The sequence below is a fragment of the Aquarana catesbeiana genome, linkage group LG05 (assembly GCF_042186555.1).
Source record: "Aquarana catesbeiana isolate 2022-GZ linkage group LG05, ASM4218655v1, whole genome shotgun sequence".
NCBI lineage: Eukaryota > Metazoa > Chordata > Amphibia > Anura > Ranidae > Aquarana > Aquarana catesbeiana.
This window is the reverse complement of record NC_133328.1, coordinates 633,088,871-633,113,810: the sequence shown is the minus strand read 5'-3', so window position 1 is coordinate 633,113,810 and position 24,940 is coordinate 633,088,871.

The following is a 24,940-nucleotide window of genomic DNA, read 5'->3' as shown; positions in this document are numbered from 1 at the left end:
CATTGCAGTGTTTTACTCTGTCCATCCTCCTGGTGTGGGCCGCTGTGTTCAGCCCTGCGACATTGGGTGGGTGCCTGGGAGACACAGATGCATTCTGTGATTCTCCCCAATGCGTTTTTCCTACAGTTGAGTCCCCCCTGGTACACTGTGGGGAGCCCTCTCTGTGCCGGTGGTGTCCCGTGATCGCCACCGGACTGTCAATGATGTGCTTTTGCATAGGGAGGCGATGGCTCAGGCCGGGGCCATGCCTTCCGGAACGCCAAGAGGACCACACGCATGATGCCTTTTTGGTGCCGCAGACCCAATGGGAGGGTGGATGGGGAGGGGCCTGACACCTGCAGACAATGGACAATCATGCAGACACTATAAAACCCCACAGCTCCCAGGAGATCCTGAGGTGTTCCCTGGTAATGCTGTCATATACTAATACAAAACTGATGCTTGGTAAGTGCAGCTTTTTGGAATGCTGTTGGGGAGGTATAGGGCAGGTTGGGGAGGTATAGGGCAGGTTGGGGAGGTATAGGGCAGGTTGGGGAGGTATAGGGCAGGTTGGGGTGGTATAGGGCAGGTTGGGGTGGTATAGGGCAGGTTGGGGTGGTATAGGGCAGGTTGGGGAGGTATAGGGCAGTTTGCAGGAACTTACAGCATAGCTGCAGAGATGAAGACATTTGGTGCTGCTGTGTCTTCGCCTCTTCTCCTCCTTCAGCCGCGAGAGTGAATAAGTGTGTGGGAGGAGTAGAGGAGGCAGCCACACCCCCCAGCACCAGCCCCCAACTGCAGCTGAAGGAGATATTGAAGATCCCCGAGGGTTAGCTTCACTGACTGGGGAGTGTTATAGGCAGCCTCCCTCGCACGGCTACATGTCCCACTCTCACCGCACCGCTGCAGCTCTGCAAGTGCATACAATACAGTGCACTGTGTAGTGGCGGTCCTGGTGTCACCTCTCTGGAAGGTGTCACCCAGTGTGGGCTGCCCCCACATAGTGACGCCACTGCTCCCTATCAGGAGACACAAGCCGAGGAATTCCAAATACACCCGCAGGAATCTTTATAAAGATGGAAATTGTTACTTTGTTACAAATATCTTATTATTATTATTATTATACAGGATTTATATAGCACCGACAGTTTGCGCTTTACAACATTAGCGCAGACAATACAAGTTCAATACAGGAGGAATCAGAGGGCCCTGCTCCTTAGAGCTTACAATCTAGGAGGGAGGGACAAGTTATACAAAAGGGTAATAGCTGTGGGGGATGAGCTAATGGAGAAAATGGTGCCGTTATTAGATGGAGGCAGGATAGGCTTCTCTGAAGAGGAAAGTTTTCAGGGATCGCCTAAAAGTGGATAAATTTGGAGACAGTCTGACAGATTGGGGTAGGGAATTCCAGAGGATGGGCGAGTTTTGATGCCTTCTGTCACATTCTCCATAACCTAAAATAAATTAAAAATGGTGCCGGGATGGTGGGAACCCTTTATAATGGGGACAGCAAGTGTGTAAAATCGGGAGATACAAGACCCTGTCAGGGCAATTAATTCACCAGCATTAGACAAATATTGAAATGTCACTTTTGGGTGGACTGACCGTTTAAGATCTATACTATACAGTTGATATATACATTTTTCAGACTATTTTACTAGTTCTAATCTTGATACCCATGTAGACAATTACAACATTGATGCCAAATTTCAGTAAAAAAAAAAAATTCAAATTTATATCAAGTGAATATAATCAGACAAGATACAAAATGATTGTCATATATACATGTGATCCAATTCCAATGCCTTTGGACTGTATGTCATGGTTGGTGCCACCTCCGTTGGGCCACATGCCGAGTGCCAACCAGTGTTAATTTTGGCAGCAAATTTCAGTTTAGTTTTAATCTTTGTCTTTTAACTAAAATGGCATTTTAGTCAACTAAAATCTCTAGTATATTTTTAATCTACTAATATCTCATACATTTTAGTCATCTAAAATCGAATGAGTTGTTAACTTGTAATGGATTATTTACACATTTCTCTAGAATTTTCATACTAATTACATGGAGTAAAAATCGAATAAGATGTTATTTCTGGTATTAACCACTTCAGCCCCGGAAGGTTTTACCCCCTTCCTGACCAGAGCACTTTTTACAATTCGGCACTGCGTCGCTTTAACTGCTAATTGCGCGGTCATGCAATGCTGTACCCAAACGAAATTTGCGTCCTTTTCTTCCCACAAATAGAGCTTTCTTTTGATGATATTTGATCACCTCTGCCGTTTTTTTATTTTTTGCGCTATACACGGAAAAAGACCGAAAATTTTGAAAAAAAAATGATATTCTACTTTTTGTTCTAAAAAAAATCCAATAAACTCAATTTTAGTCATTCATTTAGGCCACATGTCTTTGGTAAAAAAAAATGTCAAGTGTATATTTATTGGTTTGCGCAAAAGTTATAGCGCCTACAAACCAGGGTACATTTTCTGGAATTTACACAGCCTTTAATTTATGACTGCCTATGTCGTTCCTTGAGGTGCTAAAATGGCAGGGCTGTACAAAACCCCCACAAATGACCCCATTTTGGAAAGTAGACACCCCAAGGAATTTGCTGAGAGGCATGTTGAGCTCATTGAATATTCATTTTTTTTTTTTTTTTTTTTTTTTTGTCCCAAGTGATTGAATAATGACAAAAAAAATTACAAAAAGTTGTCACTAAATGATATATTGCTCACACAGGCCATGGGCATATGTGGAATTGCACCCCAAAATACATTTAGCTGCTTCTCCTGAGAATGGGGATACCACATGTGTGGGACTTTTTGGGAGCCTAGCCGCGTACGGGGCCCCGAAAACCAAGCACTGCCTTCAGGATTTCTAAGGGTGTACATTTTTGATTTTACTCCTCACTGCCTATCACAGTTTCGGAGGCCATGGAATGCCCAGGTGGCACAAACCTCCCCCCCCCAATGACCCCATTTTAAAAGAAGACACCCCAAGCTATTTGCTGAGGCATGGTGAGTATTTTGCAGCTCTCATTTGTTTTTGAAAATAAAGAAAGACGAGAATTTTTTTTTTTTCAATTTTCAAAACTTTGTGACAAAAAGTGAGGTCTGCAAAATACTCACTATACCTCTCATCAAATAGCTTGGGGTGTCTACTTTCCAAAATGGGGTCATTTGGGGGGGTTTTTTGCCACCTGGGCATTCCATGGCCTCCAAAACTGATAGGCAGTGAAGAGTGAAATCAAAAATTTACGGCCTTAGAAAGCCTGAAGGCGGTGCTTGGTTTTCGGGGTCCCGTACGCGGCTAGGCTCCCAAAAAGTCCCACACATGTGGTATCCCCATACTCAGGAGAAGCAACAGAATGAATTTTGGGGTGTAATTTCACATATTCCCATGGCATGTTTGAGCAATATATCATTTAGTGACAACTTTGTGCAAAAAATAAAAAAAATAAAAAATTGTCTTTCCCGCAACTTGTGTCACAATATAAAATATTCCATGGACTCAACATGACTCTCAGCAAATAGCTTGGGGTGTCTACTTTCCAAAATGGGGTCATTTGGGGGGGTTTTGAACTGTCCTGGCATTTTATGCACAACATTTAGAAGCTTATGTCACACATCACCCACTCTTCTAACCACTTGAAGACAAAACCCTTTCTGACACTTATTGTTTACATAAAAAAAATTTTTTTTGCAAGAAAATTACTTTGAACCCCCAAACATTATATATATTTTTTTTTTTTTTTTTAAAGCAAATGCCCTACAGATTAAAATGGTAGGTGTTTCATTTTTTTTTTTTTTTTTCACACAGTATTTGCGCAGCGATATTTCAAACGCATTTTTTGGGGAAAAAACACACTTTTTTTACATTTTAATGCACTAAAACACACTATATTGCCCAAATGTTTGGTGAAATAAAAAAGATTATCTTAGGCCGAGTACATGGATACCAAACATGATATGCTTTAAAATTGCGCACAAACGTGCAGTGGCAACAAATTAAATACATTTTTAAAAGCCTTTACAGGTTACCACTTTAGATTTACAGAGGAGGTATACTGCTAAAATTACTGCCCTCAATCTGGCATTCGCGGTGATACCTCACATGCATGGTGCAATTGCTGTTTACATTTGACGCCAGACCGACGCTTGCGTTCGCCTTAGCGCGAGAGCAGGGGGGACAGGGGTGTTTTTTTTTTTTTTAAATCATTTTTATTATCTCAGGGAATGTAAATATCCCCTATCATAGCAATAGGTAGTGACAGGTACTTTTTTTTTTTTTTTTTTTTTTTTTTTTTTTTTGCAAAAATTGGGGTCTATTAGACCCTAGATTTCTCCTCTGCCCTCAAAGCATCTGACCACACCAAGATCGGTGTGATAAAATGCTTTCCAATGGCGCTGTTTACATCCGGCGAAATCTAAGTCATAAAATGCTCGTAGCTTCCGGTTTCTTAGGCCATAGAGATGTTTGGAGCCACTCTGGTCTCTGATCAGCTCTATGGTCAGCTGGCTGAATCACCGGCTGCATTTTCAGGTTCCCTGTTGAGACAGGAGAGCCAGAGAAAAACACGGAAGACGTTGAGGGGGGGGGGCATTCCCTCCCACTGCTTGTAAAAGCAGTCTAGAGGCTAATTAGCTGCTAGGATTGCTTTTACATGAAAGCCGACCGCTGGCTGAAAAGAATGATACCAAGATGATACCTAAACCTGCAGGCATCATTCTGGTATAACCACTCAAAGTCGTGAATGGCGTACCTGAAGACAAAAAAATGGTTAACAATAAAGCACAGTAAACGGTAAGGTATAAAAAATTGCATACCGGAAAAACAAACATGATAAAACATAATAGCAATAAAACATTGCAGAATAGAATACAGTAAAAAAGCAGAACAATAGAGAGAATAGAGAGAGAGAACAATAAAATGCCAACTATATATATTTTTTTTTTTTTTGTAACTAACTTTTTATAACTGTAACCGGTTCCAGGTTCAGGTCTCTCAAAATGCGATGGCATCTTGGGAGACCCTGTGAAAGTGTGTCTAGTCTGTGCAATGCTGTACCCTACGCTAATACTCAACTAGTGTATGGTAGCGTTCAAAACATTCACCAATGCAAAGACCAGGATTGTCAGGACAGGATGGACAATAATAGCGGGTGTCACGCCTATATCCACGCTTGCTGCAGACACAACATCTTTTTTGGGGGGGTTTGTTGGGTAGGGGTACTTGGGAGGACATAAAGAAAATGCCTCTCATGCAGCCGACTGCATTTAGTTAGGGGTGTGAATGGGGGAAGTACGGGTGCTGCAGAAGTGGTGGGTTCCCAATTAGGATTGGCGAATGCAGCAGGAAGGGCATTATGGGCACAACGGCCTGTGTTTGTCTTCTTAGTGGCAGCGGGACACTACTTGTGCTTGCCACCTCACCAGCTTGAACTGCACTTATGGGACTCGTCACGTCGCCAAGTGTTACTGCAGTGCTGGTTTGGCTATGACCGGGGTGTAGTATGCCGCTGGTGCTTGCCAGTTCACAAAAACGCTACAAAAAAAACTGTTAGCGATCGCAGGGATCAGGCCTGACTCTGCGAACGCTGCAGTTATGCGTTTAGTGTTTTGTAAGTGACAGTGATCGATCGATACTGCACTTGGGTGGGCTGGGCCGGGCGGAGGGGCAAAACGCAGGTGCTAGCAGGTATCTGGGCTGATCCCGCTAACACTGCGTTTTTGGGACCCCTAAACTGCTGGGGACGCTAGTATAGATCTGATCGGATCAGATATTGATCCGTACAGATACTATACCACTAAGGGAGGCGTATGCTGCGTGCGTGGGTGTTAGCGTTACTGGCGCTAATCTGACGCTGCCTGGGGCGACGCATATCACCGCCGGGCGATCAGGGGGCTAAACCTTTATTCGGTAATAAACGGCGGGTGCCCTGACACTATAAAAAATAAACGAACTAACCAGCGTCACCCGTAACGGTTATACGGTGATCAGTGGTGAAAGGGTTAACTAGGGGGCAAGCAAGGGGTTAAAACATTTATTAGGTAGTATATGGGGGTCCCTGACGCTATAAAACGCTGACGGCGAACCTAATTATTTACATCCCTAACTAGCGTCACCAGCGACACTAATACAGCGATCAGAAAAATGATCGCTTAGCAACACTGGTGACGGGGGGTGATCAAGGGGTTAAAACTTGGTTAGGGGGGGTACCCTAGACCTAAAGGGGGCCTAACACTCACTGCCCTAACACACTAACTGTCACAAACTGACACCAATACAGTAATCAGAAAAAAACAAAAAAAAACCTGCTTGGTGTCAGTTTGTGACGGGGGGGGGGTGATTGGGGGGGGGATCGGGGTGTAATGTGTGCCTGGCATGTTCTACTGTGTGTGTGTGTAGTGTTGTGCACTCACATTACAGTCTTCTCTCCTCGGCCCGGAATGGAAAATACCGAGCCGAGGAGAGATGACATCACATCCTCTGCCTGTGTGTACAATAGAGAGGCAGGGAAAAGATCCCATTGGCTGGGAGGGGGGGCCCACGAATGGATGGCCTCCCCCTCACCACCGATCGCCGGGGGACATTTGTCGACCGCCGCAGGCACCGGGGGGGTCCGATCGGACCCCCCCACCCGCGGGCAGGCAAGGACGTACAGGTAAGCCCTTTTGCCTGCCCGTGCCGCTCTGTCGACGTACATCGTCGTGCGGCGGTCGGCAAGTGGTTAAGGTTTGAACATTAGCACTACAGACACAGGTTTAGCTGTTGCGATATACAACGTCTTTATAAACAAAACCAAATTTCATAAATAAACAAAAATCTTGCTTTTTGATTAACGGAAGTGCAACTTTAAGATATAAAAAAAAAAAAATAAAAAAAACTAACCTCTATTGTCTGTAATGCCATTGCACATATTACCAGCATTAAATATTAAGAAAAAAAATTATTATTTTTTTCTTTCAGCAGCTTAGATGCCAACCTACTTATGCGTTAGTGGAATAATGCAATACATGTTTAAACTTTAATGTGCTATTAATATAGGCTCTGGATGGAACTGTGTTGCCGATTTAGAAATGGCCAGCAGAGTAGTATTCATTTTGATGTCCATTTTCGATTTAGTTAGTCTTTTGACTAAAATGCCATTTCAGTTTTACTTGTAATTTTAGTCAACTAAAACAGTGTTATTTTAGTCGACTAAATTACCACTGGTGCCAATGTCATCAGGTAAGCCTTCAAGTGCAGCTAGTCCTTGGGACAAAAGTGAACGGCCCAAAACCAGCCTTGTCTCAGCATCTGGCCAGTCAGTAACCGTTGAGTCCGTACCGTGGGTACGCGCCGACGGGAGATGTATGTTGCCCATGTGTGCCGACGGGAGATAATTGCTGCCATACATGTTTTGAGGTGACATGTAGCTCCTGTGTGGGGGATATATGGGGACATCAAAGATTGTTGTATTGGGAAGGAAATCTGACAGGGAATTCCTGGCTTTGGAGGGTCTAGGCTGGGGAGACATTTGAGGTCTCACATTGGGAAGGTAGACAGCTTGAGTATGTGGAAGGCATGTAGTTACAGAGTGAGAAGTTGGGGTAAAGCAGCAGTGGGTGTATGCTAGGAGGGGGCTGTCACGGATTCCCACCCCAACGGCGACTAACTAACCGCGACGTGTGTTCCGTGACCGGGGTATATGAGGAACTAAGGCAATAAGGGGGAACTTACACTGCGCATGTAGGACTGGCTGTAGTATTTTCACAGCCTGCACTACCTTTTGGCCACCACTAGAGGGAGACTCCACTCCAATCCAGCTAGCTGACCACACACAGGCAGATACAAATCTTACATACAATCTGGTGCACTCTAAGGGTTGGGGAGCAATATAGCAATTACTACACACTTCTAGGATTCCTCCAGCTATCCTGCAAGCTTGAACCCCGGTGTTAATCACTCTTCCCACTGTCCCCACACCCACAATAAACGATAGCCTGCCACCACCCAACAGTTTGTCCGCAGACTGGTCTGCTGAGCCACCACACACACAGATCTCTGTCTGGCAGATCTGTTAGCTTACAATCTGCATGCAATCTGCCAACACACAGTGCAATTGCATACCGATTGGCATGTAAATTAAACCGAGTACTTAGGCACTAAAATACAACAACCTCTCCAGAGATATGAGTCCAAGCTTAGTACACAGAAGTCACTTATTAATTTTATCATTTAATATCCCAAAAGTGGGCAGTGCATATAAGATATACAAAGAAAAATAATTTACCAAAAAAGATACAAAAAATGCAGAAAGACACACAACTGGCAATTTGCTATGAAAATAAAAAGGGATAAAAACAGAAATAAACTTTACCAAGTAAATCTATCCGTTAGTAGAAGCATACTGGAACATATGGGAACTCCCCAGTTTCGAACTGGCTTCGTGGAAGAACCATGTCCATTTCTCAGGCTACCCAATTTATTGAAATATGGATGCGGGCTGGACTTTAGCCCTTGGCCAATCAACCCTGGGGGGGTGTTCCTGTCTCAGCCCACAAATGTTTTGTGTTCTGAAATGACCGGAGTCAAATTGGCCCAGAACGGCGCTGATTGCTGGGTCATGGATAGGATTTCCGATACCAGCTCATCAGTCCGATCGCAACAGTACCAATCATTGCCTGCCTGCCGCAATCAGGCGCCATATAACGGTTTTGTGTGGTTCTCTAGGATTCCACACCTGCTAAACATACAGAGTTACATGTACACGTAATCCATCAGGTGTACGATCAAAAGGAATTATTTTCATCTCTCTGCCGGTAATATTTTAGCTTTTATGAGAGATAAAAATGGTTCCTTAGATCTCTTGATATTAATCAAAGCTTACAGACTGTCCGGAGCCTTGTGAATGCCCCCTGCAGATCCGTGTGGCCAAGATGACTAGCAGATTTCTTTGAGCCTCAGGAAGGTGGCAATCTATGTTTACTCTAATGGGAACTTTTATTGGCATCTAGGTGTCACTACGATCCTAGAAAAAACTGTCTATGTCCTTTTCAAATGCTAATGAAAGAACATATGTGCATGACTGACATAGAATACTATATTTTTATTAACCAAGAATTAAACTACATCTACAATTACACTACATCTAGTTAGGCAAAACTATCCTACGCTTATATTTTCGTCACAGGGGCCACCACATTAGGGGCCACACATGTTGTGTATGATGTTGGAAGGTTATGTAAGATCTCTGGGAAAGTTGAGGTGGGATGTACACTAGGGGGCTGGGTTGGTATTGTGGACTGGGCTTCTGCTCTGACCGCAGTATTTTTCTATTGGACGATGAGGGTTATGAAAAGCGGAAGGTCTGTAGGGATGCCATGCAGGATATAAGGAGCCAGATCACGAGGGTAGGCTTCCTGGCGGGTGACCGCCGTAGTCTGCAGCTTCATGGCTTCGGCAGGAATCCGGCACACATTCCCCGTAGTTGCCTTCGGCTTCAGCGAATCTTTCAGGATCTGCAAAATAGGGAGAAGATGTTGGAGGCATAAGCCAGCACAGCAGATTCACATAAATCTATTACAGGTCAGGGTAACAAAACCCTGTGACCTATTTATAATCAGAAAAGTCATTTCTCAGAATCTGCACCTAATTATTTTTATTTTTTTTTTTTTAACTTTGCTGCAGTATGTAGAAAATTAGCAAGTGTTAAAAATCAAACAGCGGTGAAAAATGGTTTAATCAAAGTAGGACTCCAACCAGAACTTTCTTCTTTGCTTTATATAGAGTGGGAGATGGTTGGGTCCCCTATCGAGTGTGAAATTTTAGCTGTGATCTATATAAGAAAAATTAGAGCTCCGCTAAAAGCGCTGCTGTAAGACTCGCTGGTGTCCCACACAACTAGTGGGTACCGGCAACTGATGGGATACCACACATTGGAAACACAGCCAGAATACAGTATAAGAAGGTGCCTTCAGCCCAGGCTCCTGCCATGCCCAACTGACACATTTCATCATGCCCACAGGGCTAAGTCGTAGAGGTCTATAAGCCCTGTAGACGAGGCAAAATGCGTCAGAAGGGGTGTTGCCTGGGAGGATCTTGGGCTGAAGCCGGATCCCACCTTTTTATGACTTTTAATGATATTTATGCTTGGGTAAAATAGTTTATAATGCTCAGGAAAAATGTTTACTTTTTCTTTCACTAAATTTTGCAATGCCACATACACTTCAGACAGAGTATTGCTGATGTATAAAAACATTAGTGTAAAAATAAATAAAATGGATTAAAAAAAATGTTGCTCATGAAAGAACAATTTAAGGGAAGTCCCCTTCCTGCTTGGGAGGTTGGGTGGCACTGTGGGAGTTCAAGAGATTTGCAGCTGACTTAAGGCCAGGGAGGAGGGAAGCCACAGCCCTGCAGCAGGCCATGGGCCTGTGGTTGAGAACCACAGAGCAATGTTTCTCAACTCCAGTCCTCAAGGCACCCCAACAGGTCATGTTTTCAGGATTTCCCTCAGATGACATGGCTGTGGTAATTACTAAGGCAGTGAAACTGATCAAATCACCTGTGTAATATAATGGAAAGCCTGAAGACATGACCTGTTGTGGCGCCTTGAGTACTGGAGTTGAGAAACACTGCCATTGAGGAACCTCAAAAATGACTATTTATATACAATTCCCACTTACCAGAATAACACATGGGTTGATTTACTAAAACCAAAGTAATTCAGAACTTTACAGCGCTCTGGAAGAGTTCTATTGCCAAATTATAGCTCAGCACGCTCTCCTATTATCACATTCCTATGTGATTTGGGGACTATCCTGCAAGAGCCTTACGAGCCCATCACATCCTAGGAGCAACCAGTCCTTATCATTCAGAAGCAATAGATAATCCCCCTTGAAGAAAGGGAAGAGGATGCTGATCTCATGTTTGATCTGCCAATAATAAAAAGTTTAGTTGTAAGTGAATGAACATGACCGTAAACCAAGATACATAATACCGCTTACATTATATAAGTTTAACCAGGAGACCTGTACTGAGATATTTAGGAGGACATCACTGTAGACCTCCTGTCCATTTGTGGTACAAGGCTTCCTAAATTGAGCATGTAGAAAGTGATGTCAGGGTATAGACAGAACACATTATTTGCCCATGGTAACCCATTCAAAACCAACATCGCCTGGTATGGTCGTTTCATTGATCTGATTGTAGTATGGCATGGATCGAGTGGTGACATAGGTGACTTTATGAAATATATTAATACCAACTCCTTAAACCTGGAGTTCACCTGTGTGGACCACCCGACCCAAATAGACTATTTTGGATTTGACATTGATGGGGCACTTAGAAAGCCCTGTGCAGGAAATTCCTTTTTTATTGGCCAATAGCTGTCAGACCATCAAGTCTTTGCCTACTGGTGAATTCATCAGGGCCAGGAGAAACTGCTCTACAGATAAGGATTTCTTGTAAGAATGCACAGCGATTCAAAAGCGACTCAAAGAAAGGGGCTATAGTACACTATCAATAGCTAGAAGTCAAAATTTAGAGATCGGGTAGTGGTTGGGATGGAGATAATTCAGAATAGTGGCACAAATAAACACAAACAGTGTAGGGATTACAATAGAAATTTAATTTTGTCACTACTTTCTCTTTAGAATACAACAAAATCGTTGCAATTCTTAAAGCACATCTCCCCATTTTGTATGCTGACAAGGATCTGTACTGTTATTCAAGGCGGTTGTCAATTTTCCAGTAGAAGGGGCCCCCAGTCTGGGAAGTATGTTGTCACCCAACTTGTTTTGCTCCCAGAAGTCAAACAAATCTCAGACCTGGCTTTCCACTGTAGTCTTCCTACGTGTGTGGCCACAACCTGTAGGCAGTGTCATTGACCTAAAAAAAGCACCTCAGTTTTTTTTTCTTTTCCTACCAAGAAAACATATACCATCAAACAGTATATAAACTGCAACTCTAAATCGGTGGTATGTTATTCAGTGTAGTGCCTGCAGTCTACAATACGTTGGGTGCACTATACGCCCGTTGAGAGTTAGAATCTCGGAACATGTGAATGACACTACAAATACTAATGCTAAAAATATCTGAAATGTGTCAAAACTTTTCCGGGAATTCCATCATGGTAATCCTGACACTTTTTCCTTTTTTGGTGCTGAACAGGTTAAACTCCCAAGAGGAGGTGACACAACATATTTTGCTCAAGTGTGAAGTATGGTGGATACATACCCTCAATACTAGAAAACCGTATGGTTTGAGCGACCGGATGGATATAAATCTTTCTTTTTTAACATAATTGCATTTTTCAACATAGTTGCATTGTTTGATACATTTATCGCACCATTTTGAATATGCTTTATTTGTTCATGATATGTTTCTCATATGCCTGCTGGGCTTCTTTCTTTTGTCCATGTGTTTTTTTTTTTGTTTTTTTTTAATTGTGTTGACTGCTCAGATTAAGATGCACCCGCCCTATTTGGAGTGCTTACTCTGTTATAAATATCAGTTTTTAAAACAAACATGTATGCTTTGATGGCTTCTTAGCCGAAACGCGTCAGCGTAGACTGTACCCATGTAACCCAATAAAGGACTTTTATTCAAGAGCATCCGAGTCGCCAGCCCTTTTCTGATTCAAACACTTTGTGCCTGCTTGTATTGAATTTGGGAGGCAGCTAGAACTTTCTCAAGAAGTCTAGTGTTGGGAGCCAAATGTATGTATGGGTTAAAAGGACATCAATGTCTTGGGGGGATCTTTGGGTTACCATTGTGATCCCAGCACAAAACTTGGAAGGCAAAGATGACCTAAAGGCAAAACTTTTTTTTTTTTTTTTTTCTCCCCCGTTGAGGAAATTTCTCTTTTCCCTTTCCTTCAAGTAAGATGAAACCTCCCCAAAGGGAGGCAAATCCCAAGTTAGACATTTGCCACAGGAACAATTGTCTTCATTGGAAGGCTTCCCCTGTTTTGTTGACAGCCCAATTCTTTGGCTTTTCCAATGAGTTTCATACTTTGGGGGGGGGTCTCAGGGTAAATCTCCCCAGCTGGGACACAGACAGCAATAAAGACTAAAATAAAATGCAAAAGCACCCCTCTCTATAAAATCATTCACTATTACAAAACGTATTTCCACAAAGCATGGGCTAAGCCCAATAAGAGCAATAATAAAGGCCTTAGCTGCACTGTCCTTGCATATAATATTCACATATTTTCAATTTATTATATCAATTGTATCGGATGTATTGTCAAATCACAATATGAAGCATAAAAAGAAGAATAAAAATATTAAAACACATTTTGAAGAAAAAAGCACACAAATGAAAATACATAAACAAAAATTTAAACAATCTTTTTTTTTTTTTTTTTTTTTTTTGTAATGTTTATGATTCAATTTTTTTTTCTTTATATTTTCTTTCCATATTTTTGGAAAAAAAAGCTGGTATAATTGAGCAGCTGTGAATGATATACGTAAGGACAGCATAAGGATTATTGCTCCATACAAAAATCTGACCCACTTCATAAAAAAAAAGTTTTGGCTTTAGATCATTTTTTATTTATATAAAAAATTTGAGGAAAATAAACTTTTTCTGTAATTCAGCCTGTAGTCATAAGGGGTTTTTTTTTTTTTTTTTTTTATATGCTGCAACTATAACAGGCAGCCAGGGGCCTAAATTAAAAATAAAACTGACAATTCACCCAACTTTTTGAACTTCTATTTTTGATAGATATTGGTATTTTTTGCAGCCTTCATAGGCCTAACAGAAACAAATAATTTTGCACTGAAAATAAAGAATATCCCTCTGACAAATCCTTTATCTGAGCTAGTCTCAGTGTCACCCCCTCCCTCTGCCGTTAGCTGCCCCAAGAAGCCCCATAATGGAAGGTTGGTTACCTGGGACAGTGTGAGTTTCTTCTTGGGGAAGTCTGGATGACCAGGGCGATCATGGCCAAGTAGGAGTAGGGTGGTTTGGTGTAGTGTTGATAATTCATTATCCAACACCAACGTTGGGGCACAATTCCTCCCACTGACACCAAAGAGAGGGTTGTTTACTCCCACTGGACACCAGAACATTTTCTATTCCCAATGGCCCTAGTCAACCCCCTTCTGTCTGAAGGACAGTAAACTGGCCCTTTGTTTGGCAAGTTTGGAGACCCCCTGTACTAGAGTGGTTGCAGACTGAAGTCATGCTATAGGAGACCATCAGAGACTAGGCAAATGTTGCAAGAGACCACTGGACTTTACTACAGTTACGGAACCCTTTTACAAATCAGTGCTCCCTGTACTGACTGCCGGGGGTAAGGGCTGCACTACAAGCATCGGAGGGCCACAGGTTGGACACCAGGGAGTTAGAATCTTATAAAAAATGATATATATAAATGAATGTCCAACACAGATCTGTCCCTACTCAACATTGCAACAATGTCGATGTAGGTGTATGGAGAGTAATGTTGGTTCCAAATATATAATTTTTTTTCCTCAAAATTACAATAGCAGCTGGGAAATACCACTGTCCAATATAGAATAACCAAAAAAAGGTTCTTGTATATGCGAGTCCATTCTGTGCTGGATAAATATGGCCTTTAGATTCACTTCTTCTGGTTGGATTAGTAATTTGACAACGAAGATAAACTATCAAAGTGTTTTATGAGAATATTGACCATGAATCTTATAAGACAGTCACGGTTCATGTCCCCAAAACATCTGACCGTATCATCTTTGTAATATCAACTTTACAGAAAAAAGAAGCAATGTAATATGAGGACCTACCTAATCTATCCAATGGATTTGTATCCAATCAGGCAGACCCTTACACTACATCATGGGTGCTCAACCGGTGGCCTTCCAGCTGTTGTGGAAGTCCCATGAGGCACTGCAAAGCTGATGCCTACAAGCATGACTCGCAGAGCCATGATGGGCATTATAGTTTAGCAACAGCTGGAGGGCCACAAGTTGATTACTCATGCACTATATAGTTGTTGGGAGATTGTAAAATCAGATTCCCGCACGTGGTCAGCTTTAGGGTCACCAAACATGTTACAATTTGACCATACAAACTTTGCCCAATCAACTTTAGATTTACCAGAACTATATAAGAACCTACCTAATCTACCCAATCAATTCGTATCTAATCAGGCCGGCCCTTACACTAGATAATTGTTGGTGGATCTAAAAGTGATTGCAGATTGTAACAAATGTGTTGATTCTTAATGTGAGTATTCTCAGTTCACCATCACACAAGAACAAGAAATATCGATGGCTAATGTGACAATCCTGACACTATTAGGTTCCATGTACACTGGACTTAAAAAAACGTCGATTCTACAGGCGTTTGGTGTTTTTTTTCACCTGCCTCTAGAAGCACTTCTATTGTGTTCTATGTGTCTTTGCACATTATGACTACTACAGGCGTTTTCTGTCAGGGATGTTCAGAGGCAGGAAAAAAACCTTCTCTATCGCGTTTTCTGGAGAAGTTTAGGAGCTGTAAAAACGTCAATCTCTCCTAAACTCCTCTTATCTCTTCTGAACTTCAAGTTTCAACCCTTTTTTAGTAAAAAAAAAAAAAAAAAAAAGTGTGTTGTTGCTGTACATCATTTCCTGGCTTTTGCAGAGGGGCGTGTAGTGCAAAAAAGCCTATAAACAAAATGCTCTTAAACTCTCAGATTCATCTAAACTTTGTACAATATGCTTTCAATTTGCGTCTTTTAGGGTTATCAGTCCCATGACACATATGAAAGCGACTTCCCATTTCTTGCCTGGAGGAGTCTCACTTCTCAATCTGAACCCTGTTTACAGTGATTAGCACATGATAGAAGCCTTAAGTAACCCATCAGGCCCCCATTGTTCTCCTGATTAGGGATGAGCTTTTGTGTTCGATTCGAACGCATGTTCGACTCGAACAGCGCCTGTTCGGTCATTCGCCGAATTACGAACGATATGGGCCGTTCGCACCAAATTCGAGTGGCGTGTCATGGCCCATAATTCACTGGGGCATCGCAGTGCATTGCTGGCTGATGATTGGCCAAGCATGCACTATGACCCGCATGCTTGGCCAATCACAACGCCTTCTGTACAGAGAGCCATAATTGGCCAAAGCCAGAGTGGCTTTGGCCAATTATGGCTCAGAGGGTTTAGTACACGCCCCACACTATATAAGGCCACCTGCACGGCAGCCCTGTGTAGTGTGTTCCAGCGTTGAGAGAGAGATAGACAGAGAGACTGTGTCATTTGATTTAAGTTAGATAGAGTAGGCAGGCGAGTCAGTTAGCTGCACTTACAGTGTGTGTGTGTGTGTGTGTATATATATATGTATATGTGTGTGTGTGTGTATATATATATATATATATAATTTCAGTTTAGCTAGATCCGCTGCTGTTATTCTCTTCCTACTGACAGGCAGGCAGGTGTTTTTACAGTATTTACAGCTACCTGAAGAAAGTTGCTGGTGTTCTTCTGATCCTATTAGTCCTATTAGCTACAGTATTTACAGTTAGTGTAGGGTGTCCGCTGCACAGTGTGCACCTAAAGCTACCTGAAGAAAATTAGTGGTGTTCTTCTGATCCTATTAATACCACAGGCAGGCAGCTACAGTATTTTACAGTTAGTGTAGTGTGTCCTCTGCACAGTGTGCACCTAAAAGCTACCTGGAGACAATTGCTGTTGTTCTGCTCCTATTAATACCACAGGCAGGCAGCTACCGTATTTACAGTTGGCATACTGTGTCCTCTGCACAGTGTGCACCTAAAGCTACCTGAAGACAATTTCTGGTGTTCTCATACTAATAATACTACATGCTCCAGGAGGATGCCCAGCGTTTTGAAGGCTCTGATGATGATACCCAGCTAGAGGAAGGCAGTATTGTGATCCCAGAGAGGGGGTGCCCAAGAAGGACAGCAATCTGGCAGCTTTGCTCCAGTAATGAGGAGGGAGGGGATGATGAGGTCACTGGCTCCACGTGGGTGCCTGATAGGAAGGAGGAGGAGGAGGTGGCACATCACCAACGAGGCAGGTTGCCCTCCAGGGGCCAGCTTAAGGGCAGCACAACGACTGCATCAAACTGCAGAGCTCCGCATGTGCAGGGCGTTGCTGTCTCTGCGCGTTATTCCAAAAGTTCTTTGGTGTGGGCCTTTTTTGAGACGAGTGCATCAGATCCCACCATTGCTATTTGCAACATATGTCTCAAGTGTATCTCTCATGGCCAAAACATCTCCCGCTTGGGCACCGCATGCTTGACCAGACATATGTTGACCTGCCATGCAGTTCCTTGGCAAGCGTACCTAAAAGACCCACACCAAAGAACAAAGAGGACCTCTCCTTGCTCCTCATCAGCTGGGATCTCCAACCCCACTATACCTTCAGTCCTCACTGAGACCTGCACTGAGAGGAATGAAGGTGTAGAATTAGGTGTGTCACAGCCAAGTACTTGTGGGCAATCTGCTTTTGGTACACCGACGTCAGATTGTACCAGGCAAATTTCCCTGCCCCAGCTGCTGCACCGCCGAAAGAAGTTTGCTCCCAGCCATCCACATGCCCAGCAGTTGAATGCTAGCTTGGCAAAATTGCTAGCACTTCAACTGCTGCCTTTTCAGTTGGTAGACTCTGCCCCCTTCCGTGAGTTTGTGGAATGTGTGGTTCCTCAGGGGCAGGTTCCCAAATGCCACTTTTTCTCATGGAAGGCGATTCTGGCTCTCTGCCGGCATGTGGAAGGCAATGTCTTGGCCTCGCTGGACAGGGCGGTCAGCGGCAAGGTGCATATTACCGCTGACTCATGGTCCAGCAGGCATGGACAGGGACATTGTCTATCTTTCACCGCACACTGGGTGACTCTTCTGGCAACTGGGAAGGATGCAGGACAGGGTGCAGTAGTGTTGGAGGTTGTTCTGCCACTGCGCCTCCAAAATACTACTAGTAATGATTCTGCCACACCTCTCTCCTCCACCCCCTCTTCTTCTTCCTCCATGGCCTCTTCCTGTGCTGATTTGATTTCAGAACCAGCGGTGCTCTGTAGGCGTTCAAGGGGCTACGCAAGCATGCAGGCCAAAAGATGCCATGCGGTGCTTGAGCTGGTGTGCTTGGGGGACAGGAGCCACACTGGGGCAGAGATTCTGTCAGCTCTGCAGGGGCAGGTTCAGAGGTGGTTAATGCCACGCCAGCTTAAGGCAGGTATGGTGGTTTGTGACAATGGCACCAACCTCCTCTCCGCCCTCCGACAGGGACAACTGACCCATGTGCCCTGTTTGGCTCACGTCCTTAACTTGGTGCAGCAGTTCTTGGGCAGGTACCTGGGCTTACAGGATGTCCTGAGGCAGGCCAGGAAAGTCTGTGTGCGTTTCTGCAGGTCATATAATGCCAGTGCTTGGCTGGCAGACCTCCAAAAGGAATTTTTTTTTTATCAACTATTTTTTTTTTTTGTTTCAAAAGATTTTTATTTTATGTTAAGAAGGTCATGTAATACAAGTGGAACAACATTACAAAGTCAGATCTTACATTGCGCTAGTAATTACATGAACATTAGATGAATGCTATACTTTACATCCGGAATGTGAGGTACATGCATAAGTTTTTTTTTATTTTAACAACTTATCTTTATAGAGGAAAAGAGAAGGAAAAAAGAGACATACTGCGTTAGTGTCTACTGTGCTAACCATAGGTAAGTATAGCTATAATAGGTATTTAAGTATAACTTGTGAAGTAACTAAGAGATGTAACACATGTCGACCTGTATGTCAACATAAATTCTGCGGTCCACAAATTTATTTGTGTGGAGTAATTAGGATTAAAAAGAAAAACAAAAAAAACAAAATGGCGATGCCAGTTCCTTATTCCCGCACCCCTAAAGGGAGCATGCTGTGCGGGGAGAATGGTAATCACAACAATATTTATACAGGCTTTGATGTATGTAAGGGAAGAATAGGTGGGGAGGGCGGAGTATCGGAGATGTTGTCCTAACTGTGTTTTGGTTTATTGGTTGGGGTGTTGTATATCAGACAACGTCTGACTCATAACCACTGGGACGTATAGATAGGATCAAAAGATGTTTGTGTCGCTTCATATACTTTACGGATGGAGGGTGAGAGTGTACTGATATACACTCTGTAAAAGGATAGTGTACCTGTAAGTCTAAATGCTAGGACGTTCACAACCCAATATATAGTGGTCTACCAGGTGCTTATTATTGCATGTCATTTTACAGAGTTTGAAGATACTCTTGGTATTTTGGGGACTCCCTGAAGTGAATCCAACATGCCCATGTTCTCCCATATTTTGTAGGGGTATCTTTGGCTTGATGGATTAAGTTTTCCATCTCAGAGATTTTCTCTCTACGCTTGAACCATTCTGTCATAGTAGGTGGTGTATTGCTCCTCCAGTGTATTGGAATGCATTGTTTGGCAGCGTTCACTAGATGGAGTGTGAGGGATTTTTTATATGCATGGTGTGAAATCGTGGAATGATGTAGTAGGTATTGTGACGGTGTAAAAGATAAAGTGTAAGTAGTGACATGTTGTATTACCTCATGAACTTTTATCCAAAATGGTTGTATCCGAGGGCATTTCCACCAGATATGAAGCAGAGAGCCCACGTCATCGTTGCATCTCCAACATATAGGGGAAACAGATGGGTGGTAAAGATGAATCTTGTCTGGTGTTTTGTACCATCTCGACTATATTTTATATGAATTTTCTTGTGCTGAAACATTTACGGAGCCTTTATGGATGTGTTCGTAAATGTTTTCCCATTCTTTTGTTGTTAAGGTCTGTTCGAGTTCTGTTTCCCATTTTTTGTTGGCCATCATAATTGTGGGGTCTAGGTCATTAAATAATAGTGAATAGACCTCTGAGATAAGGTGTCTTTGTGGAGGTGTGCTGTTGCAGAGTGTTTCAAAAGGAGTTGGGTCTCTAAACCATTGGGAAGTAGGTTGGGCAGTGGTTAGAAAATGTCTGATTTGTAGAAATTTGTGAAATGGTATGTGATATGCAGGGAAATTGAGCTTGTCGTAAGGTAGCATTGAACCCTTGTGGAAGAATTGTGATGCTCTAAGAGGGGGTTGGTCAGTTGTTTGAGATCTATCGCTAAGTTGTATTCCAGGTGTGAAGTCTGGGTTATTGGTCAGGGGGGTCATCGGTCCTGGGGAGGAATGCCATCCAAATATTTTAGTTGTAGTTGTGAAGGCTCGGATAGTGGGACCGGTCAATGGATGTGTAGTGTATTCTGTAGGTAGTGCTTTTATATCAATCCAGGGTAGGTGAGCAAGCGGCACTCGTGAAAAGGCTTCTTCGATGTTGACCCAGTCTTTAGTGGATTTGTGTATGTGCCAATTGATAATGCGTGTGAGATGACATGCCCAATGGTATTTCTGGATGTCTGGGAGGCTGAGGCCTCCTTTTAGTTTGGGGATAGTCAGTTTATTCCAGCTTAATCTGGGGGTTTTTGCTGCCCATATGAAATTGCGACAGATTCTTTTGTATGCGTTAAAAAATGAAATGGGTAATTTGATTGGGATGGTCTGAAGGATGTATAGGAGTCTAGGCAGGATATTCATCTTTATGATGGCTATCTTTCCAAACCACGAGAAGGAACCAGATGACCATGTACCGAGATCTTTTTGGATATTACCTAGGATTGGTAGATAATTTCTATCGTATAACTCCTCGAAGTGCTTCGGTATTTGGATCCCTAGATAGGTAAGGGCATGTGGCTCCCATTGGAAGGGGAAATTCATTTTACATTGCGTCACCAATGATTGCGGGAGGGAAATGTTCAAAACTTTAGACTTTGTGAAATTAATTTTTAGGTTTGAGAGTTTGTTGAAGGAAGCAAAGTCTTTCAATAGGTTGGGTATAGTAATCAATGGGTTTGAAAGGAAAAGTAGGATGTCGTCCGCATATGCAGCTATTTTATATGGCTTATTGTGTATGTCAATACCGTTAATGTCAGGATTTTCCCGTATCTTGCGTAGAATAGGTTCCAGTGTGAGTATAAAAATAAGGGGTGACAACGGGCATCCCTGACGTGTACCGTTCGACACGGAGAAGGCGTCCGACAGGCGTCCATTAATTCTTATTTTGGCTGTAGGATGTGAGTATAAGACCATTATCATTTGGTGGAATTTCGGAGGAAGTCCCAATGCCTGTAACGTCGCTGACATGTAGTCCCAAGCCACTCTGTCGAACGCCTTCTCCGCGTCGAGCGACAAAAAGAATCCCTGTCATTTGGGATGGGAGGACGACGAAAGAAAGTGATGGATATGTAGGGCCTTTATGGTGTTATCTCTGGCTTCCCTACCAGGGACAAAACCAACTTGGTCAAGGGAGACAAGGTCGGGGATAAAAGGAAGTAATCGATTGGCAAGAATTTTAGCATATAATTTTAGATCTACATTCAGGAGAGATATGGGTCTGTAGTTGGTCACAAGGGTATCGTCTTTGCCGGGTTTATGAATTAGGGTGATATGTGCTTCTAGTAATTCGTTATTACTCTGTGGGGAGGCAGAGAATGTGTTGAATGCTTTAGTAAAATGGGGGATAAGAGTCTCCTGGAACGTTTTGTAGTACCCTACCGTAAGCCCATCAGGGCCAGGACTCTTACCTACGTTGAGTTGTGTTAACGCTGTTGTCGTTTCTTCAATGCTAATGGGGCACTCAAGGGTCCTGGATTCCTCCTGGGGTATGGGTGGTATACCGTATTGTGCCAGAAAGGTAGATATTGCCTCCTGTCTATTTTGTGAGGGGTCTGTCACGTCTGTCTGTGGTAGGTTGTAGAGTTTAGTGAAATAATTCACGAACTGAGTGGCAATGTCCTCTGGGGAAGTAAAGGACTTCCCACTAGGGTCTGTAATCTTGTGAATGGTCGAGGCTGCTTTTCTGCGTTGTAAAGCTTTTGCCATTAATTTCCCCGATTTGTTGCCACATTCATAATATAGTTTTTGAGTAAAGATGTATTTGCGTCGTAGGGATTTATTAATTTCTTCCTTCAGTTCCTCCCTTGCCTGCAGGAGTTCTGCCAGTGAATTAGAGGCTAGGGATGCTTTATGAACCCTTTCCAATTTATGGATTTTAGAGGTTAAAGAGTTTATATACGCTTTACGTTGTTTATTTTTGGATGCTGTTATAGAAATGAGTTCCCCTCTTATGACACATTTGTGAGCAGCCCATACGATGTGTGGGCTAGGATCACCAATGGAGTTTTCTTTAAAATATTGGACGAGTCGGGTTTTGATTTTGGTTGAAGAATCTAGGTCTGTTAGAAGAGAGTTGTCTAGACGCCATATTGAATTCAAGGGACGTGACAACGGGATTTGTAATGTCAGTGAGATTGGGTTGTGATCAGAGAGTGTCATGGGGTCTATGGACGCACGTTTGATGTAAGATATGTCATTCTGGGAGATAAAAAAGTGATCAATTCTGGAATACTTGTTGTGGGGTGGCGAGAAGAATGTAAAGTCCCTATCATTTGGGTGGAGTGTGCGCCATGTATCATGCAAGGTCAATTCCTGTAGTTGTTGTTTGATCGCTCTAAGAGCTCTGTATGGCAAGGACGTTGTTCCAGTGGAGGAATCTTGTTGGGGGTTCAATGCTACATTAAAGTCACCACCCAATACAAGGATGCCAGAAAAGAATTCTGTAAGCAGCTGTAGGGTTTCTCTAAAGAAGGTGACCTGTCGTTTGTTGGGAGCATATATATTCGCAAGAGTGATGGGCTTGTTATTTAGTGTTCCTTTAAGAAATAGGTATCTACCATTGGGATCTTGTTTGGTATCTGTAATGTGTAAAGGGCAGTTTTTCGAAATCAGTATAGCAACCCCCTTTGTTTTGGAGGACGTATTGGAGGCATGGTACAATATAGGGTACCTGTAATTCCCCAGTTTGGGTAATTTATCAACCCGGAAGTGAGTTTCCTGGATAAATGCAATTTGTGTTTTATTTTTGTGCAGTGTGTATAAAAGTTGGGACCTTTTTTCGGGAGTATTCAGACCTCTGATATTTATGGAGTCATTTTTTATCTGGAGGTCATTCAGTGGTGTAGTAGGTACTGATGCTTTGTGTGCGTCAGGGCCGGTATCTGCCATGTCAGGGGGTGGTGTGGGATTCCAACTAGTTTGTGAGATGGAGATACTGTGATTCCTCCGGATGAGATGTAAGGCCTGTAGTGAAGCGGAGTGTCTAGATAATCTAGGGTGGGTGTATAGGGGAGGGGATGCGGGTATTTAGCTGACCTTAGCTATAACAGGAAAGGTCAGGAGATTACAGTGCACTATTGGTGAGAAACTATCCAGAGACCAGTCTGGACCTTCTCTCTGCACTGTGTGGGGGTTGGAATGTACCGGACCACGGAAATACTGTGAGTTATCGATAACGGTGGTACTCCGCCGTTGCATTCTAGTTAGTTTTATGCAAGGAGGGATTCTGAGCAAGGGTTGTGACTTATAGGTTAGAATGTAGTAGTCCCTTATGTAATGATATTCACCAGAATTATTCCCTTAAAACGTGGAAGAGGGCAGGGATCCCTCAGTTGCAGAAACTTAGATAGCTATCTTAGGTGGTGTATTCGTGAAACTTAACTGAACATAAGGTTTCAGTGTTTGGTAAGCCGGGCGGTATGTTGAGAGGGCAGCTTGTAGTATTCTGTTCCTCATGTAAGAATGTGTGCCACGACAGTTAAATTAACATCATATCACTTTAAAACTTGGATATTCATCCATTCGGTGTAAACAGTTAAAAAAAAAAGCTCAAATTTTACAGTGCCTATGCCGAGGTTCCTAACAATGATATTTTCACTCTCACCTGTTTAAATGTTCTTGTTTTCTCTCCAAAAGGAATTTAACCTGCCCAAGAACCGCCTAATCTGTGACATGCCCACCAGGTGGAACTCAACGTTGGCCATGCTGCAGTGGCTGCACATGCAGCAGAGGGCCATCAATGAGTACCTGTGCGACTATGGCACCAGGACAGGGTCAGGGGAGCTTGTTTTTTTTCCCCACGCCAGTGGGCCATGATCAGGGATGCATGCACTGTCCTGTCACCATTTGATGAGGCCTCGAGGATGGTGAGCAGTGACATTGCAAGCATCAGTGACACTGTCCCCCTTGTCCACCTGTTGGAGCACACGCTGCATGGGATAATGGACAGGGCACTTGAGGCAGAACAGAGGCAGGAAGAGGACTTCCTTAGCTCTCAAGGCCCCCTTTATCCAGATAGTGTTCCTGCGTCCCCGCCGATCACACAGGAAGAGGAGGAGGAGGAGGAGGAGGAGGAGGAGGATTGTGTCAGCATGGAGGTGGAGCCTTGCACTCAGCATCAGCAGCAGTCTTTAAGGGATAATTTACAGTCCCAAGAAACCCATGGACTTGTACGTGGCTGGGAGGAGGTGGCTGCAGATCATGTCATCCTTAGTGACCCAGAGGACTCCGGACTGAATGCCTCAGCAAACCTATGATGCATGGCCTCCCTGATCCTGCAAAGCCTGCGGAAGGATCCTCGTATTCGTGGTATCAAGGAGAGGGATCAATACTGGCTGGCAACCCTCCTTGATCCATGTTACAAGGGTAAGGTTGTGGACCTTATCTTGCCGTCGCAGAGGATGAAACATCTTTGGGAGTTCTTGCATAAAGGTCTGTGCAACGCGTTCCCAGAGACTGGGAGGTTACAAACTCCTGTTCCTGGACAATGTGTTGCTGAGGCTTCGGTCAGTCAAAGAAAGAGCGGTGGAGAAGGTGGCCGTCTGACCGAGGCATTCAGACAATTTTTTAGTCCGCAGCCCCAAGGTATGATCGGTTCCAGCAACCATCGCCAGCGTCTGTTTTACATGGTGCAGGAATACCTAGGGGCAAGATCTGACTTGGACACCTTTCCCACCGAAAATCCCCTGGGTTATTGGGTCTTTAGGTTGAATCACTGGCCAGAGTTTGCACAGTATGCAATTGAGCTACTGGCCTGTGCTGCATCCAGCGTTCTTTTGGAATGCACATTCAGTGCTGCTG